The following is a 21,093-nucleotide window of genomic DNA, read 5'->3' as shown; positions in this document are numbered from 1 at the left end:
ACCCCCATAACATGCAGAAGTGCTGGGTCCAAAGAAAGGGGTGGGCCATGGGGCGTAGTCTAGGCGGGGAGGGGGGGGCGGACCATGACAGTGCCATTTGACGCTGACCCAGGGAAGCACACGCCGGCAGCTAGCCAGCATGCGGAGATTACTTCTGCTCCAGAGGAGCAGTAAGTAATCAAACAAAAACAAATGTAAGTAGCTAGGAAGGGGTTAGTGGTCGCGGAGGAGAGAGGAAAGGGTAGGAAGGTTACGTAGGGCTAAAGGAAAGTTCCCTCCTAGGCTGCTCCTTAATTGGCGTGGACTGGGAGGGAACTGGGGGAAGCCCTACTCCTGTCGCCGCATTTGGGCTTTTAAAATTTCCCCCCTGTGCGTGGAGGAGGCCATCTGCCTGCACATAAGTGCGTGGATGTTAAAATCCACTGCGCATGTGCATGCGGATATCATATTTTAAAACACATGCGCGCCGATGCGTGCATGTTATAAAATAGCCGCATCCATGTGCATGTGCAGGGAACCATGCACACATGGACGTACGTGCGTGTGGGTCTTAAAATTGACTCCTTATTGTTTAAGAAAGCAAATGTTGCTTACCTGTAACAGGTGTTCTCACAGGACAGCAGGATGTTAGTCCTCACATATGGGTGACCTCACAGGATGGAGCCCAATCATGGAACACTTTTGTCAATGTTTCTAGAACTTTGACTGGCACCTACGGGGCATGCCTAGCATGGCACCAATCCTGCAACCAGCAGGGGTCCCCCTTCAGTCTTGTTTAAAAGCTATAGTAAGTGCCAAAAAATAAAATAAGAAAACGTAACGAATCCAACACCGCGGGGTGGCGGGCGGGTTTCGTGAGGACTAACATCCTGCTGTCCTGTGAGAACACCTGTTACAGGTAAGCAACATTTGCTTTCTCACAGGACAAGCAGGATGGTAGTCCTCACATATGGGTGAGTACCGAGCTGAGGATGTCCGAGTATGCACCAAATGTACTCAAAGACATGCAACAGGCACAACAACTGGGGTGGAATTTGGTAGAGGGCATCCTGAACCCTAACGGGCAGGCGGAAAGGTGTTAGTATATCAAGTTGCAAAAAGGTTGCGCAAGACAGACTGGCCGAAGATGGAATCTTGTCTTCCAGCCTTGTCTAAACAATAGTGGGCTGTGAAGGTATGGAGAGAACTGCAGGTAGCAGCCCTACAAATATCAGGAAGTGGCACCGAGCATAGGTGCGCTACTGAAGTTGCCATGGCCCTGACAGAGTGTGCTTTAACACAGTCTTGAAGTGGAATGCCTGCTTGCTGATAGCAAAAAGATATGCAGTCCACTAACCAGGAGGAGAGAGTCTGCTTACCCACAGGCTGCCCTAATTTGATGGAATGGAAAGAGACAAACAATTGAGTGCTTTTCCTGTGGGGAGTTGTACAGTCTAGATAGAACGCTAGAGCCCGTTTACAGTCAAGGGTATGCAGAGCCTGTTCTCCTGAATTGGAATGGGGCCTGGGAAAGAAGGTAGGTAGTATAATGGATTGATTAATGTGAAACTCTGATACAACCTTAGGCAAGAACTTAGGGTGAGTGCGGAGTACTGCCCGGTCATGCAGATGTTTAGTGTAAGGCGGATAGGTAACTAGGGCCTGTAACTCACTAACTCTGCGTACAGAGGTCACAACACTCCCGGTATCAGGGATAGGGCACTGTGTGCAGGAAGATCACAACACTCCTGGTATTAGGGATAGGGCACTGCATGCAGGAAGATCACAACACCCCTGGTATCAGGGATAGGGCACTGCGTGCAGGAAGATCACAACACTCCCAGTATCAGGGATACGGCACTGCATGCAGGAAGATCACAACACTCCCGGTATCAGGGCTAGGGCACAAGTTCTAGTCACATTGACTGATCACATTACTTTTTTTGTCAAGCTACCAACTGTTTCCATTTCCCATCCCCCATATATTGTCAGTGGGAACCTTGGTAACATGAATAAATAAGAGGGCAGCCAATAGGAATACATATTCATTCCTAAACTGACCTTAACTGACCTGAAAAGTGTCAAATTGTATCATTTTCTGTTAGTGCGCACTAACAATGGTTAGTGCACACTAACTCCCGTTAGTGCACACTAATCGGAAAAACCGATTTTTTAACTTTCTTCTCCTGCCAGACGATTTCGATCGTTAAGACGATCGGGCACACGAATCACATCCCTACATTACACAGACTTTATGACGGTCTGTTATGGACATGGTGCAAGTACAGTCCGGCCATGGCTTTTGAAAAAATTGAGCCACGATGCGGTCGACGGCTAGTAGGCCACAAGAGCCAAACTTGACAAGAATCGACCGGAACCAGGTAAAAACTTACCGGAGTACCACGGGAGCAAAAATTCGAAAGGGGGACCCCTGTTGGGTATGAAAGTTTGTAGTAATTCCATGAGGAAAATTCCTGTCAGGAATCTCTATGGAGCTCCTTAAACCGCATGGCTACTGCTGCACGGAAAAAAGAAGACTGAAGGGGGACCCCTGCTGGTTGCAGGGTTAGTGCCATCCTGGGCATGCCCAGTATGTGCCAGTCAAAGTTCTAGAAACTTTGACAAAAGTGTTCCATGATTGGGCTCCATCCTGTGATGTCACCCATGTGTGAGGACGAACATCCTGCTTGTCCTGTGAGAAATATGCATAAGGTCATTTTTGGAGTTACTGATTTTGGTGCTTGATCTGTATGGAATTCCAAGGAGAAGAGGAAAGGATGACGTTATTACTGTGGCAGTTGGAGGGATGGGGGGGGGGGGGGGGGGGCGCAGAGCGACAGAGCGACAGGATGACTTGTCTAAGGTCAAATACAGAGTGGTGCTTCCTCCATTACACATTGAGAGAGTAACATTGTAAATGACAGGCAGATAGAGATCAAATGGTTAAGCCAGTCTACCCAGGAAGGAGGTCAAGGTGAACCCCCGCGCCAATTCTTCAGGGTTGTGAATGCCGCTCCATGCAGGTTACCTCTCACCTTCTTGTTCACGGTTGTAACTGCTGCGATGTGAAGGTTACCCACTTTCTGAAACGTTATGTTCTTATTTTCTTAATGTTACTACATTTTGCTCCGTGCCTCATTTCTGTCATCTTGCTGCCAAGGATCGTCTGAGTTTATCTCGCGCCCTTTTGAATTCTGAATACAGAATAACAATAGCATGCCATCCTAAAATGTTTTTGACTAGTATAAACTATTGTCTTAAGTTTATTTAAACTGGGGAGAAACAGAATCTACACAGAAGCATTGCTACATAAGGAAGATAACAGGGAGTTTGGCATCTAGCCTGGCATTCTAGGTTATTGAAGGGCAATAATTATGAAAAACATTTGTATATAATTTATAATAATTAGGTTTCACACTGTTTGTAGTAATTATCTTATTTTTTTCACTTCTGTTATTTTTTGGCTCCTTACACTCTCTATTCACTGTTAGGTATCATTTTCTTACTATGGATTATGCCACTTATGTTAGACCTGTGAATGTGAAAGACAGACTGTATGTTGAAAAAGATGAAAAGAATATGGCCCAGAATTTAAAAAGGTTACCCGTGTAAATCCGCGCGTATTTTAAAAAGGCCTGGCGACGTGCGTAAAGCCCCGGGACGCGTGTAAGTCCCGGGGCTTGCAAAAAGGGGCGGGGAGGGAGTGGGGCATGGGCGGTCTGGGGCAGGGTGGGGGTGGGGTCATGCTCCCGGCACAGCGGCCATATTTGCCACTGTGCCGGGGATCTCACGCCGGCAGTCGGCCGACGCGTGCAACTTGCACCTGCCTGGAGGCAGGCACAAAAGGTAAAACATTGGGGGGGGGGGGGGGGGGGGTTAGAGTAGGGCTGGGGTGGGGAAATGTTAGGGGAAGGGGTGGGAAGGTCAGGTTAGGGGAAAGGGAAGTTCCCTCCCAGGCCGCTGAGAATGGGGGAAGGCTGCGCGGCTCGGCACTCGCAAGGTGCACAATTGTGCACCCCCTTGCGTGCGCTGAGCCTGGATTTTGTAACTTGCACGCACCTGCATGCACAAGTTATAAAATCGGGTGTACATGTGCACGCGCCGGGTAGCATACGCACATGTACGCCCATGCACATCCTTTTAAAATGTACCCCTATATGTGCAATGAAATACATCGAAATATGGTTTATTAGTCATAAGATTTTGTCAAAAATCAGTATAAGGTTGGACTTCTATGAAACACCATGAACCCATACAAATCTACCTTGTATAGTGCCACCATACAAAAATAAATTTGTGATAATGACAAAAGACTCATTCATTTCACATGAAACCTTCTGTTTGTAACTTCTAATCATTTGTCCCATAGTCATTAGAGTCCATTTTTTATATATTTTTCAAATTGCTTATAAAAATCCAAACTTCATGTAATTGTTTTTAACTGTGTGCAAAAGACAAGACACCACCAAGATCAGCCGCAACTACCATCTTGCTGTTACTCCTGAAACAGATTTGATCAGTTGAAGCATGGGTCTACTATTAGATTGGAGGTGGACCCTTGACCCAAGGTGGGGTTGACGTTACCCGTAGGGCAAGCCCTACGAGACCCCACCGTCGGGAGGCAGAGCTGGTTGGGAGACAGGGACCTACTGGAGCTTCTCCAATACCAGCCCATGTTCCCCGCAGGTTGAGCCCTTGGGTGCCTGGGCTGGCTGGTCTTAGGCGAGCCTCCATCAGAGGAATCCCAGTTGAAGAGGTGGTGGCTTGCCAGGGACCAGCAGAGGTAACAGGAAGACCGAAGTAGATCCAGATGAGGCAGGGATCCAGAGACCCAAGTGCCAAAGAGTGCCAGGGACGAGTACAGGTGGCGCCAGAGTAGTAGTAGGCTGGAGTCTGAAAGGCCAAGTCCAGGAAGATACCAGAAGACATGGAAAAGAGCTGGCTGGCATCAGGGCAAGCAGCAGATGTGGAATGGTGGTCAAACGAGCAAGGGTTAAAACCGGCAGTCAGTCCAGAGCATAGTCCAAGGCGTAGCAAGGGTCAAAGTCAGAGATCAGTCTGGAGCGTGGTCAAACGTAGCAAGGGTCAAAGCCAGAGGTCAGTCCTGAGCGTGGTCCAGATGTAGCAAGGGTCAAAACCAGAGGTCAATCCTGATCGTGGTCCAGATGTAGCAAGGGTCAAAGCCAAAGGTCAGTCCAAGCAGGGCTAGGAAGGGACCAGGAACGGGTCAGGAACAGGAACGGGATCAGGAACCAGGAACGAAGACAGGAACAGGAACCAGGAATGAAGTCAGGAACAAGCAACGAGTATACGAAAAGCATGGAGACCTGTTGCCAAGGCGAGCTCTGACTGTCAGAGCTCGCTTAAAATAGTCCCTGACTGATGACATCCCTGGAAGGGGTCAGCAGCCCTAGCCGTCCATGGGCCCTTTAAATAAACTACAGAAGCGTGCGCGCATGCCTGGGAAGGGCCGAATGCGAGGAGCAGACGGCGTTGGTGTCTCCGCCTCGTTCCAAGGCCTGCCGGTGACAAGCAGGACCTTGGAGAGAAGGGCAGCGCTGGAGACACTCCCTCTGCATTGCCAGGTGGTGATGCCAGGTAAGGAAGACCAGTAGCGGGCTTTGTGGCCGGCCGACGCAGCATCTGTGTCTGAATGGTGGGGGTTTCGATGGCTTTGCAAGTACAACTACAAGAAGTTTGGATTTTATAAGCAATTTGAAAAAATACATGAAAAATGGATACTTATGACTATTGGATATATTATGAGAAGTTATAAATATAAGGCTTGATATCAAATGAATGAGCCAGTTTGTTAGTGCACAAAAATCCTTCATCATTATTACAACTTTGAGTATGTGTGGTGGCAATGTATAAGCTAGATATTCATAACTTTATGGTTATTAGTCATTACAAGGTTAATACTGTGGAGTGGTTCTGAAATAGTGTTGTCAAGAGAGGACAAATGGCATAGTCTAAGCAGATTGCTTAATATATTTGTTGATTAGATATGGCCTTCCACCGAGCTGTACATAAACATTTATTGAGCAAACAAATACTGTAAATATTGATTGAAGCAAAGTCAAAGCCAGTATTTCCCTCAAGATACAAAAAAGTTGTGTGTGCATGAGCCATAAGTCAATAAAACTCTATGAAGCCCTATTTTCAAATAAGTTTCTCTCATTTTATACCTTGGGCAAAACTCTTTTGCAAGCACAATCTTATTTTCTACCTAGAAAAAAAAATATATATATACACACATATATAGATATATATAGATATAGATAATCTGAATATTAAAAAACTGAACCACTGTTATCTGTCTCACATATGTTATTATTTAATACCTAAAATATCAATAGATACACATTTTTATTATGTTCTACAAAAATTAACTAAAAGTGAATGTATTAAAATTGAGAGCAGCACTGCTAATTTCCCCAAGAATTCCCAGTTTGCCCACAAGACTCAAGCTAAGATCCTGCTATAGATGCCACATCAGAGAATGCTTAAATCATAATGACTGAGTGGTGACTGGTATGGACATGTTTGAAGTTATCCAAGAAGACAATACGGCACATTAAGAAAAGTCATCATTTTTAGGCGAAACAAAGGCCTCTTTTGGGTCAAAGAAGCAATCAAGTTGAAAGTCTGTCCATCTTATGTACATCTTTAAAGCAACAGATTTTCTCCAAAATTAATGGACATTGAGGAGATATTAAGTCTCCAGTCTTTGGCTAAGACTTTTTCAGGTAGAGTGGAGTAGAGAAGTAGCCTAGTGGTTAGCACAGCAGCCTACAGACTAGGAGACCAGCCTTCAATAGGGGTGTGCATTCGTATTGAACATAAATGTAAAACGCTACTTTTTTTTTTTTTTTAACTTAAAAAAGTGATAAGACATAAACGATCGGATTTCCAACTTATTCAACATAGCTATGTTGAATAAGTTGGAAATCGCGATTGTTGATCCAAAATAAAAATTTAAACACCTCACCTTCCTTAATCCCCCCCCCAAGACTTACCACAACTCCCTGGTGATCCAGCGAGGAGTGAGGACGCCATTTCTGAAAGCCTTTCCGAGGAGCAAGTGACGTCGGCGCCACGTCGGAGTGACGCGGCGTCACGTGATTCCCCGCGGGTTCGCGCTGGAACACTCGTTCGGCCCAAAAGGAACTTTTGGCCAGCTTGGGGGGGTCAGGAGGCCCCCCCAAGCTGGCCAAAAGTTCCTTTTGGGCCGAACGAGGGTGCCGGAGGGAACTCGTGGGGAATCACGTGACGCTGCGTCACGCCGACGTCACGTGATTCCCCGCGGGGTCGCTTCCGGGATCCTCGTTCGGCCCAAAAGGAACTTTTGGCCAGCTTGGGGGCCCCCCAAGCTGGCCAAAAGTTCCTTTTGGGCCGAACGAGGATCCCGGAAGCGACCCCGCGGGGAATCACGTGACGTCGGCGCCACGTCGCAGTGACGCGGCGTCACGTGATTCCCCGCGAGTTCCCTCCGGCACCCTCGTTCGGCCCAAAAGGAACTTTTGGCCAGCTTGGGGGTGTCAGGAGGCCCCCCCAAGCTGACCAAAATACTAAATAAATAAAATGCTGGCCAAATGCTGGCTAAATAAATAAAAGCTGGCCAAAAAAACTAAATAAATAAAATGCAGGCAGCTTGGGGAAACTTAAAACTTTTTGGGAAGGACATTCTTGGGAAAATTAGCAGCGCTGGTCACAACTGTAAAATATATGGTTTTAGTTAATTTTGAAGAGTATACTAAAACGATGCATATATTGATATTTTAGGTATTACATACATTTTATGAGATAGATAACAGTTGTTCAGATTAGTAATATTCAGATTGTATCCAGATAATTGAGCAACTTTGCATAGCAGGGTGCCGAATAAATATATTCTTTATGGCTCTAGCTATAGATATAAATATTTATGCATATTTTTTAGGTTGTGGTACCTTTGGCGAAAAACGAAAATGAAACAAAGATGTTAAACATAAGCTTTCAAGAGCGCGTAGCTTTGCAATTGTGAGCAAATATTGTCCGGGGTGCTGAGGACTCCTATCTAACAGTGCCTCGCGTTGGTTCCAGAACAAGGCGTCACATCTTGCACAGAATCCACTTCTCTCCACAATCAGCATGGCTTCTGCTGAACTTCCCATTGAAAGACATTTCTTGGATAGGAAATAGTGTTTCTGAAGAAGTTCAGGTCTCATTTTATTCTCTTGTGCCAATTAAAACAATCCTTATTGTCTATCGCTCTAAAATGTCAACTTTCTTTTTTTTTTTTTGTTAAACTCTGTTATATCTTCTTATGCCCAAATATATTTTGGGGCCTGTATATGATTGTGGTTCAGCCCAGCCCAGTGTTAGCCTCAGATTGCATGGTGGTGTGCCTGGCTGAATATTTTAGCCCTTGACAAATGTAGCATCTGCTGCTAATATAATGAGGCTGCGTGCTATTCAAATACATTTGCCAAATTAGCTGTTAGTGCTGGCACTATGATTAGTGCCACCAATGCATCCCATTATCTGGGGACAGGATAAACAGACAGCAATTTCACAAGCTTTAGTAAGTGAGACAGTGTGTCAGGGTAGACTCAATCTATGCAAAAAACCCCCCCAAAAACCAGACTGCCATTCAAAGGAAGGTTTCTACAGGCAATCAAATCAAATCTTCCCCTGGGCTCCCAACAGCAGTACATTTCAGGATTAATTGGGAACCCCTGTAGTACAATTGGCATGCTGCATCATAAGAAGCATTGATTGGTGCTGAAAATGTCCCCTTTTTCTTCACCTGCATGCATTGGATGCTTGGTGCAGAGTTTAATGAAATGCAACCTTCTGGCATTATTTAGCAGTGCCAGAACGGCGGCACAAGTCATGCTTGCCCCATTCATAAATCTGTTCAGTCCTTCTTGTAAGGGGGCCCTTTGTCTCATATTTGCCTTCTCAGAGGAAGGGCTGTATTTCTTCACAGTTACTGATTTCGTAAAGTTACGCACAGCTTAAAGCTTCTCACGATGCAGCACAACAGGGACCTGATAGGGCAGGAGCGAGCGACTCCTTTTTATATTTTTCACTTTACAGACCCCAGGAAGGTGGTAAGAATCCAGGGGTGGGGGTGGGGCTGGTAGGAGGGGCTTGTTGGAAAGGCCCAGAATGGGATGATTTTGCTGTTTTGGCACCAGGTTGAGGAGGTAAAGCACAGGTTCTTTTTTATTTATTTAATAGTTTGGGGGTTTTTTTTATTTCAGTAATTGAAAACTAAAATAAACATTAAGCAAATTGGAGCACAAAGAGAAGAACCCACCTGAAGTGAAAAAATGAAATGAAGGGAAAACATTTTCCCTCCACATCCCCTAATAAATGCCCTTAGTCACTTTGTCTTCCCCCATATTAATCCTACTTCAGTTTTACTTGGACTGAGAGCTTAAATATTCTTGTTTAAATGAAAACATTTACTATTTACCTTTTACTGTGGCCATTCCCCTCAAGATCTTGTTTATTTATTGTTTCTCTATCTGCCCTCTATTTTATACACCAGTGGTTCTCAACCTTTTCCCCATCGTGACACCCCTGACAGTCCTCGCTCACATGTGTGACACACTGCTCATTACAATTCTTGGCGGAAATAAAAAATAAAGGTCCAGTATTATTTTTATTCTTAAGAATGACACAAGGGAAAGATAAGTACTCAGTCTGAACAGAAATTACTGTTTATGCAAACATCCCACACCAAAACTCCAATTTCCAGCACTCAGTAACCAACTTACCTAAGAAAAGGCAACACTAAAAATATTACACCAGGCCTTAAGACACCAATACACCTCCTATTAGGAAAACGGACCAAGCCAGGCTGCTATAGAGCCCTACACAGAAACTACACGTCAGCAGAAAACCTCACCTGAATCACATGTGCTGACCCTCACCTAACAAAGAATAAAGAGACCAAAACGCATAACTAGAAGCATGCAGACAAAAACTGAACTGGAAACCGCAACAAGCCAGAGTCTCTGTATGCAGTGTAACAAAGGAAAAAAGAAACATCACCCATCCTTATAAAACAAATCAAGAAATATAAAATCAGTAGCAGTAAAACCATACTAACAAAAAGAACAGATTATTTCAAAACAGCTGATGAATGGAATATCCAATAATAAAAACTCATATAAAAAATGTCTAGATATCAATAAAATATTTCAAAATAGCAGACACAAAGACCCAGTAATGAAAAATAAGATTAAAAAAATGCTTTGCTCTGGGAACGTTTGATATCCTGGTGCCCTGAGATTGTTTTGAATTTGCAGGAGGGGGGATGGTTTGCTTGCAACTTTCTCCTCTCTCTGTCACACACAAGCGCTCTCTCTCACACTGGCTCTCACTCACACATATATACACATGCTCTCTCTCACACTGGCTCTCAATCACACACATATACACAAGCGCTCTCTCTCACACTGGCTCTCACTCACACATATATACACATGCTCTCTCTCACACTGGCTCTCAATCACACACATATACACATGCTCTCTCTCTCACTGACTCTCAATCACACACATATACACATACTCTCTCTCTCACTTACATAGGCTCTCAGTCACTCACATATACACATGCTTTTTTTCTCTCACTTACACACAGGTTCTCAATCACATACTTACATGCTCTTTCATCTACACTGGTTTTCAGTCACACACAGACACACATGCTCTCTCTCTCTCTCTCTTACTTATACAAACAGGCTGAGGCTCTTAATCATACATACACATGCTATCTCTCACACACAGATTGTAGGCCAGGTGCTAGCAACATTTGTTACAGCAAACACAGGCTTCACCAAGGGCTTAATGCCCTTTATTAAATGACATTTTCAAGGTGGGAGGGAGGGGAGGGGACATGGGAACTACAGTGAGACAAAACATGTCTTAAAACATTTCAACACTCTTTAATAAATAGTCTCCTAGGGTTCCTACAGTATAATATTATAAAATTACATACAGTACTCTATAATAACCTTCAAAAGTATGAGATTTATGATTATTTTGCATAAATATGAAGTTAAGCCCGCACTTATTTGAAATATCATTGACCAGCTTTATATCCAAATCAAGGCATAATCATTATGGCTATGACCAGTTCTCCTACCCATTCCATGTGATGAACCATTTTGTTCTGAGGGAGCTGCTCCAAATGTATCTTCGGTTCTCAACAGATAGGGGTTCTCATCCCAGAAAAAGCCCGAACTATAAAAACACAAATTGGTTGCACAACACTCAGAAGAGTTATACATATCTCAATTGGATACAGACATTGAAGGCAAAGAATCAACAGCAGCATATAACATGGATATATAACTAGGAAATATTTTACAGGGCAGCATATCTCATAACCAGAGTAAACTTCCAAAGGAGTTATGCACATAAAATTAGAATATATGGACATTAGTGCCTTGTACTTGCATACAGGCATTTTATAAAACATCAAAAGTACAAGTGTATTTTCAATTTCATGACCACATTTAACTGTGCGAAAAAGGAGTAGTCTAGAGGCATTCCTGGGTAGGACCAAGGGGTACGCAAGTATACTGCTATTTTATAAGAGATTTACGTGATATAGCTATCTGGCTAACTTAACTGAGATATTCAATATAAAATTCTAAGAAACCTAAAAAAAACCCAAAGACCAAAAATGGCAGAAAACGAAAGCAAAATGAAAAAAAATCTCATTGCACATCCCTCTAAGAACTAGAAATGGGTGAATGGGTTTTGAGTGGATACAGCCAGACACAAGCTGCAAACTGTTGTTAAGAGTTATCGTATGGGTTTTTCTATTTCCAGCAGTCTACTACTACTACTTAACATTTGTGTAGCACTACACGATGTACGCAGCGCTGTAGAAACACAAAAGACAGTCCCTGCTTACAATCTAATTATCAAACATTCAGGACAAAAGACTTGAGGCATTTCAAGACAATAGTTAAAAAGAAAAGAAAGTTAGTTAGCAAGACTAAAAGCATTCAATCAGGCATAAGAATTAAAAGGAGTTTCAAATGGTGGCTCTTTAGATGAGATTTAAACACAGCAAAAGAGGAAGCATGATGCACCAGTTCAGGAAGACAAGTCCAAGCACCTGGCGCAGCCAGGTAGAAAGCACCGAGTCGGGAATTGCAGTTAAATATGCCTCATACTTTGCTAAATCTTTTTTTTTTTTTTAACAATATCAAAGTAGAGCGATGTCTCTTTGTAAAAATCATTCCCAAATGATTTAATCTATGCTTAAACTTGATAGTTGAATTTTCAGGTGCCATCACAGTCAGTAGCTTGGGTATGCAATGCAAAGACCTGGCTCTTCCTCCAGGCCTTCCCCTAACTTTCTAAGCCATTAATTGTCAACCGGACAGGACTCTGCTTTCCTGGCTAACGCCCTGCCATGTTTAGACATTATAATTAAGCCGCCGTTTCTTTTGTTTCATTGCCTTTTCTAGTTCTCTTCAGTTACACTGTCCTTTATCCTGACTAGCCTAGCCTCCAAGTTATCTACCCTTGTTATATGTAACTTCCGCTTCTAGTGAATTGTTCTTATTTAAGTTATACCCTTTGTTACATGTAAACCGATCTGATATGAAATTTTTCATGAAGGTCGGTATAGAAAAGTGTTAAATAAATAAATAAATAAAAGTAAAAGCTCTGTTATTCAGCATGCATGGATCCAGTTAATTGAATGGCATCCATGCTAGTTCATTGAATATGCTGGTTACCTGGGAGCCAGCCCCCTGCTTCCTGCTCTCTATGCAGGCACCTGCAGGGAACAGGAGGGAAGCGGGTAATGCTAGCGTGAGCAGAGAGGAGCAGAGCAATACTCTTCTGCGCCCTGATCCATCCCCCAGCCCCTTGTCTTCCGGTTCCTTGCTGGGAACACAGAGGGAAGGAGGCAATGTAGGTGTAGACCCAGAGCACAAGGCAGAGCAAAGAAAACCTACCATGCACTAAAATGCTGATCAACACAAACAAAAAAATCTCACTTGATCAAATCAAGATGTTTCTTCGCAGATTTTTTCTTTGTGTTGATTGTCTTCATTCTTGCACTTTTTGGGTTTTTGGATCTTATACTAAAATGCTGGTCAGCACGCTGTTTGTACATTCTTGGCAGCAGGAAAGGAAAAAAAAAACCCAAAAGCCTCATTGCTAGATGCAGATTAGTTGAACTTTCCAGTTGATTAAGTGCCAAGTAATGGGGCTTTTACTGATTTTACTTTAATGAAAACAATCAAAAATATGTTTCTGACAAACAGTGAGGCCAAATCTGAAACCTGGCTGTCTTACTGCAGTAGTTTCTCTTCTGCAAAATAAAATGGTCATGGGGAGTATCAGATTGCACTGTAAGATTATTGCGGTTTAGCTGGGAGCACACATTCTCTGGGTAGAGTACAGCTTCTGAAAGCAATACGTGCGGCTAAGGACTTTCTAATAATTAACATTTGGAAAGTCCATAGGATTGTTTTTATTTTTCCCCCGTATGGGTGGTGCCAGCATTGGCTTATTTACTATCTGCTCATGAATAGCTGGGATCTGCTCTATATACTTTTGAACTTTTACCCTTAAAACCTGATTTTTGTTCAGAATGATATGAAGTGCTGTACGCACTGTAAATGCTCTTCTTGCGTCTTTTGCCAAGGTCTAACTTTCAGGTTGTATTCAGTACAGAAGCAGATTTTTCCTACCTGCAAAATGGTAAATAGGGTAGGGCCAGTTTTCTTTGATACATGCAGAAATTAATGGCATTCTTGCTTAGTTCATGTTACCATGTATTTATTTCCATTTCTTAGCTGCACAAATTTGAGATAAACCCTAGGTGGCGTCAACATAAATACAGCACAGAGTAAAAATGCAGCCTAACTACGGCTGAGGGGGAATATGATAGAGGTTTATAAAATCTTGAGAGGTCTAGAATGGGTAAATGTGAATTGGTTATTTACTCATTTGGATAATAGAAGGAATAGGGGGCACTCCATGAAGTTAGCAAGTAGCACATTTAAAACAAATCGGAGAACATTCTTTTTCACTCAACACACAATTAAGCTCTGGAATTTGTTGCCAGAGGATGTGGTTAGTGCAGTTAATATAACTGGGTTTAAAAAAAGGTTTGGATAAGTTCTTGGAGAAGAAGTCCATTAAATGCTATTAATCAAGTTGACTTAGGGATCAATTTTAAGACCCGTGCGCGTGTGTCCATGTGCGAGCGGCTCCTGGTGCGCACGTGGATGCTCTGATTTTATAACATGCCTGGGTTCAGCTGGTGCCATGTTGACCTTTGGCATCAGCATTTCAGGAACAACTGAAGATCACTTCTGCCACTTTTACATTTGGTGGGGGCTCCTAAAATTAAGGGGGAATCGGGAGGCCAGTGAAATTGGAGAGGGACACCAGTGGGGGTTTCTTATTTGAAATATTGGGTAGATGCAGGGATTTTACTGCAGAACATATTGAGAGCCATACATATAGCAGAATATAACAAGCTTTCTCATAACCTCTCCTTTCCGCCATGGTCTTAGTCCGCTTTGTTAGGTTACCTCTCTCTTTATGAGGCTCTCAGAATCCCCCACAATTAAGTTCCCGGCTTTCTCCCAAGCCATGATTACCATCCGATCCTTTACCTGCTTTCACCCAAGTTACCATGTTACCTATTTTTCACCCGAGTTATGTTATCCAGGTTTTTTTCTACCTTGTTAAAATGTAAGACAAGTCTTTGTCACTGTTGTTTTTTGCAGGTTGTAATGTAAACCGAAGTGATAATTAATCCTGTTAATTGAACCTCGGTATATAAAAAGTTATAAATAAATAAATAAATAAATAAATAAATATAGGAGACTTGATCACTTTGTTACTCAAGAGACCTCATAAATAAAATGGGTGAGTTGTTTTGGATTCACTTATTTGTGGTTTATCATAAACTTAGAAAACCACCTTGAGTGAGCAAACACCCATTTAAATTTTATCATAGGTCTCATGAAGACTTTTATAATCCTTGTAAATAATGGTAAAGAATATATCCATATAAATATATCCATATAAATATAGAATAACTTAGAAGCCAAAGATATTTATCTCTACTAGGTGTTTGCCTGCCCAACATGACGACTCATAGCTTTCATTTAGAGTCAGGTTCTTTTCCCCCCCCTCCCCCTTGCTCATTTACCTCAGTCACACATCCTCCTCCCCCTTGGCCACTGACTCCCCCTTCCCTCCCCTGTCCCCACTCCAACTCCCTCCCCTCACACTCACCCCTCCCCCTTTGGTCACTAACCCCCCCTTCACTCCCCTGCCCCCACTCCAACTCTCACCCTTCACACTCACCTCTCCCCTCTGTGTCTCTCCCCTGACACTCACCGCCGCCTTCATTCTCCCTCCCCTCACTGTCACCTCTCCCCGCCTACTCCCTACCCTTTTGTCAGTGACACCGCACCCTCTCTGAATCTCCTTCCCTGACTCTGATCCCCTCCCGCTCGCAATGCCCACCCAGCTGATACCCCCCATCCCTCTCCCTCTTGTGCGGTTCTGCGCGGCCCGCTCCCGAAGACATGAGGTCAGCGAGGATCCCTCCCTGTCGTGCACGTGACCCGTACCAGATCGCCGCCGCAGCTCCTCCCAGGTGTCAAAGTTCAGCCGGCCGACACCTCCATGCCCGATATCGCCACCGGTCCGCCGCTGCTGCTCCTCCCAGCGCCATGTTGGTCCTGCTGTGCCTGACATGCAGCACTGCTGCTCCTCCCAGCGCCATGTTGGTCCTGCTGTGCCTGACATGCACCACTGCTGCTCCTCCCAGCGCCGTTGGTCCCGCTGTGGCTGACGTGCGCTCCCGCCCACGCATGCGCAGTACAGCAGCTTCATTTCCCAAAGTAGATAGCATGTGTTGCATGTCTGTCCAACAGATGTCGCTGTTTTCCCAACACACATGTAAAAACATGTTTTTCTCTGTAACCATGTGACATCTATGTAATCTAGATAGAGAAGAACCTTGCCGAAAGTGAAAGCAAGGTTGTATCCAAATTTGAAAGCAATTGGTGCAGTAATTTCTGAGATTATCGATTACATCCAAACTATTTTAAATTTTATTTATATAGATAATAGATAAGTACTATGACTTTTCACTTAAACCATCCATGCATGTGCTGCTATATATGGGGCTGATTTTAAAAGCCAGAGGATTTACGCGCATGGGGGGGTTACGCGCATCGGGCCTGTTTTAAAAAGGCCCAGCGACGTGCGTAAAGCCTCGGGATGGAGCGGCCTGGGAGGGAACGGGGGATATGTGTATCCTATCTGCATTTTTAAAAACTGATGCTTTGTTGAAATCTTTTGTTTTCCAGGAGCACCAGCAGACTACAAGACTACAAAATACAGGTAAGCATAGCTTTCACTAAGGGCCGGATTTTAAAAGCCCTACGCACGTAAATCCAGAGGGGGGGTTACACGTGCCGGGTCTATTTTATAAAGGCCCGGCGACGCGCGTAAAGCCCTGGGATGCGTCTAAGTCCCGGGGCTTTACTAAAGGGATGGGGCGTAGGTGGGGAGGGGCAGTGTGGGGCATGGGCGGGGCCAGAGGCCTCTGAGACAGCGGCTAAAATTGGGCGTACATTTGTGCGCGCCGGGTTGCACGCACAAATGTATGCCCTAAAATCCAGCCCTAAGTGTATAGAATCTTATTCTATGATGTGCTTATATGTCTCCTGATATCAAATACTATTAGGTGTTTTTAATTACTAGTATACAATGTCCCATAGAGTTGTGTGCACACACTTACTTTGTCTTCTTCATTCACTTGAAGATGGGGTGGAGCTTGTTTACTTGCTGGTGTTCATGGATTTATGAGGTTACCCTGAAGCTGAGATGCTTTAGGTGCTTGTAGATCGAGGTTAGCGATTCTTGTGTTTGCGGGCGGGATCTGGGGTTTCTCACAGTCCTCAGGATTAGTGCAATTAGTCCATCTCTTAAGAACCTAAGAACATGCCATACTGGGTCAGACCAAGGGTCCATCAAGCCCAGCATCCTGTTTCCAATAGTGGCCAATCCAGGCCATAAGAACCTGGCAAGTACCCAAAAACTAAGTCTATTCCATGTTACCGTTGCTAGTAATGGCAAGCCAGGTTTCAGATTTGGCCTCACTATGGACTTTCCAAATGTTAATTATTAGAAAGTCCTTAGCCGCACGTATTGCTTTCAGAAGCTTTACTCTACCCAGAGAATGTGTGCTCCCAGCTAAACCGCAATAATCTTACAGTGCAAGTTGATACTCCCCATGACCATTTTATTTTGCAGAAGAGAAACTACTGCAGTAAGACAGCCAGGTTTCAGATTTGGCCTCACTGTTTGTCAAAAACATATTTTTGATTGTTTTCATTAAAGTAAAATCAGTAAAAGCCCCATTACTTGGCACTTAATCAACTGGAAAGTTCAACTAATCTGCATCTAGCAATGAGGTTTTTCTAAGTCAACTCAATTAATAGCAGGTAATGGACTTCTCCTCCAAGAACTTATCCAATCCTTTTTAACCATGTCATTTGTTATATTACCTACTACTCTAAAAAAAATCAATAAAAGAAAACTATATCCCTGTTACTAATTTTCTCTTTCCCTAACTAGTGTCTTGCTATTGTGTGTGACTGGATCCTTAGTGAACAATAAGATTTACTAGCTAATCAAATTAAAGAATAATTACATTCCCTAACTTCTTCAGAGGGGAGATTATTTGCTTAGCAACATTAGTGTAAAATCTTGCTTGAAAAACTAATTAGCATCAGGCAATACAGAAAAACTCAGATCTCTCTCAGAAATGTTTTCATCACTCACAGACCTACTTAGAGAGTATTTTTAAAACTGACGCACGTGTGCACATGTGCACGTTTGCTGGCATGCACACATGGACGCTCTGATTTTATAACATATGCGCACTTATGCACGCAAGTTATAAAATCGGCTACTCGCACGTACATGCACGCATGATTTTATATTGACGCGCGCATGTGCACACGAATGCCATGTGGATAGTGTAAGGGAGGTGGAATTTTGGTAGGTTCGAGCGGCGAGGCATTCGACCTATTTCCCAGTTCCCTCCCAGTTTTCCCCAGGAAAATAGCAAACTTCCTAAACCCCCTACCTAACTTACCTCCCTTTTATCCTACTAGCCCCAATCCCTAACATCCTGCTGACTACCCGTTTTTTTTTTTTTAATTAAACTGCTTAAACACAGTCCATAGCAGAAGCAAGTTATGCAGTTGTGGGATCCTGGTGTGCGCTTGTGCTCGTAACAGACTTGATGATGCAGGCCTGGCCCACCCATGCCCTGCCGAGACCATGCCCATGTTCCGCCCCTTTTTCCTAAAACATTTTTCATGTGCATACCGGGAGATTCGTGCATGGCTGTGGGCCTTTTAAAATCCACATGGCCCACGTACTTCCAAGTCACGCACGTATCTACTAGCTTGGCCGCGTGTAGGTTTTAAAAATCTACCTGTATGGGTATGCCCTATTTTTCAAAGTTGATAGTATTTTTTTACCTTATTTTAATAATTATTCTTGGGCAAAAACAATTTCAATTTTCGAATCACCATAAAATAGTATATGGAGGTACTGGTTTATGTATACCAGCTTAATCCTCTTTTAAGTTAAGGCACTGGTTTTATGCACATCAGATTTATCCTTCTTTAAGTTAAGGAACTGATTTATCCATATCAGATTTATCCTTTTATTCCTTAAATAGTATGTCCATAAATACTAACCTTTTGCAAATTCTCTATCAATATCTAATTTATTCCTTTTCAGTCAGACAGCTATCAATGTTGCCAAAGAAGTGTGCAAGTCGGTTGTATTAAAAATTCATTTAATATACCAAACACTTTTTCCTACCTTTTTCCTGGTCTTACTATTAATTACTGGGGTCACATTCACTCACCAGTGTTCCCTAGCTACTTCTCAAGTTTTTGGTGCTTTCACTAGGCCTCTGCGCAGTCAGAGTCAGCCTCAGGTCCTCTCCCTCCGAAGACCAGCTTAGGACTCCCACAGTATTCTCTAAACTGTCACTGCTATGCATTTTACAGAGAATTCCTACGCCTGATGATGTCACGTCACAAAATAGTATGGTTCCTATCTATTTCATTCAACTGAAAACATATATTTCAATTTTAACCAACCAGGTCATGAATATTAGGGATAGAAGTATTTTTAGTAATCTTTCACTTTGGTATAACTAAACAAATAAGTTGCTTTCAAAAGCACTTTGGCTACAGAAAAAATAAAGTTACGCTGCCTTCTCACTTTTATAATTTCTGGACAAGGCTCTGTTGTCATGGAGTCCCTTGGAAACAGCTTCTCTGGTTATTACCACCCTGATGCTTTAGCTGGCGGACATCATTTTTCATGATTGACAGGGACAGAATTTAAAATAAAATGAAATCAATTTTCTCAAAAAAAAAAATGCTTTCTCTCTAAAACACCAACAAAAGTACCATTTTTTAAAGTTTTAATGGTCCTCTGCCATTCCCTGCCATCGGGCATATCAGTGTATATATTTAGGTTTGAAACTTATGTGGGAGCTGCCCATCAAAATCTCCAGGTTTTAAAACTTTAGAATTGGCCAAATCTTTTATTTTAAATATAAAAACAGCCGTCAGGCATTCTATTAGTCAGCCGCTGATATCACTGATGACATCAGTGGGGGCCTTCACATTAGCAATGCACCAGGAGATGTCCCAAGGCTCACGGCACCATGTGGAACCCCCTATGTTGTGGTGGTACATACGTAGTGGCAGCCGCTGCCATCTGGGCCACTTGTGTGATTTTTGAATTTTTTTATTCAGCAGGCCCAGGGGCTGCAGGGGAGACCCTGAGCGGTGACAGCGTTCACCTCTGCTGCCCGCTCTGGCTCCTCCCATGCTCCGTGCCAGTGGGAGTTCCCACTCACTTCAGCAGGATGCTTTTGGCACATGTCGGGAGCCTCGGAGCAGTTGTGGCACTCGCCGGCCGCCCACTCCAGCTTCCCGACTCCTCTCTCCACCTACCTGAAATGCGGCCTGCCCCACCCCCCTGACTCGTGGCAGATGCTGCTTTCCATTTCAAATCGTGGTATGAAGACGCTGAGGCAAACTTGCTTTGCCTGGGCCCGGACCTAAAAAATAAATTTAAAAAATGCGGCCATGCTCCCAGCCTCGGAGCAACATCGGATACTCCCTCTAAATTTAAAAAAATACAAGCAGGCCAGCACTTTCACTGCCCTCTCAGACCCAATGGAGAAGGAACACAAGCACCACAGAGCCCAGGGAGAAGGATAGCATCAGGGCACAGGTAAATATATTTTCTTTCTACCTATCTACCCTAAGGGGCAGATTTTCAAAGGGTTACGCGCGTAACCTACGCGTGTAACCCTGAAAACCTGCTCCTGCACACGCCGAGCCTATTTTGCATGGGCTCGGCGATGAGCACAAGCCCCGGGATGCGCCTATGTCCCGGGGCTTTGAAAAAGGGGCGGGAATGGGGCGGGGCCGGGGGCGGGGACCGAGTCCTCCGGCACAGCAGCCGTGCAGGGGGATGGCGCGCCGGCAGCTGGCCGGCCCGCGCAAGTTATGCTTGCGTAACTCCTGAAATAAAGGTAGGGGGGATTTAGGTAGGGCTGGGAGTGGGTTAGATAGGGGAAGGGAGGGGAAGGTGGGGGGGGGAGTGGAAGGAAAGTTCCCTCTGAGGCCTCTCTGAGGGGAACTCCGGAGCGGCCTTGTAGGGAACGGGGAAAGCCATCGGGGCTCCCCTAGGGCTCAGCGCATGCAAGTTGCACAAGTGTGCACCCCCGTGTGTGCGCTGACACCGGATTTTATAACACGTGCGCGCAGCAGCGCGCACGTGTTATAAAATCAGGTGTACATTTGTGCGCGCCAGGTAGCGCGCAGAAATGTACCCCGCACGCGCAGATTATAAAATCTGCTCCTATTGTACTAACACTTTTCTCCCATTTTGTGTCTATGGGAAAAATGCTTAATAAATGAGGCCTTAAGTTGGGTACTCAGACATTTTATGAATATGCATATGTGCAAAACATGAGCAGGTCCAGTCCTTGTTACCTCATGACTCA

At 44.0% G+C, this 21,093-nt stretch overlaps 1 long non-coding RNA gene across 1 annotated transcript in view; it reads right to left on the bottom strand.

Moving 5' to 3' along the window:
* The window catches only part of LOC115093182, a 55,075-nt gene extending 36,046 nt beyond the window's left edge, over nt 1–19,029 (bottom strand). Inside the window, exons 1-2 of the long non-coding RNA XR_003857199.1 lie at nt 18,928–19,029; nt 11,125–11,222 (exon numbers count right to left, since the gene is read on the bottom strand). This is a non-coding gene — a long non-coding RNA (uncharacterized LOC115093182). The remainder of the gene's footprint in view (nt 1–11,124; nt 11,223–18,927) is intronic.
* Between the last annotated feature and the right edge of the window lie 2,064 nt (nt 19,030–21,093).

This window comes from Rhinatrema bivittatum, chromosome 6 (genome assembly GCF_901001135.1).
Source record: "Rhinatrema bivittatum chromosome 6, aRhiBiv1.1, whole genome shotgun sequence".
NCBI lineage: Eukaryota > Metazoa > Chordata > Amphibia > Gymnophiona > Rhinatrematidae > Rhinatrema > Rhinatrema bivittatum.
This window is presented reverse-complemented; position numbering and strand designations above follow the sequence as displayed.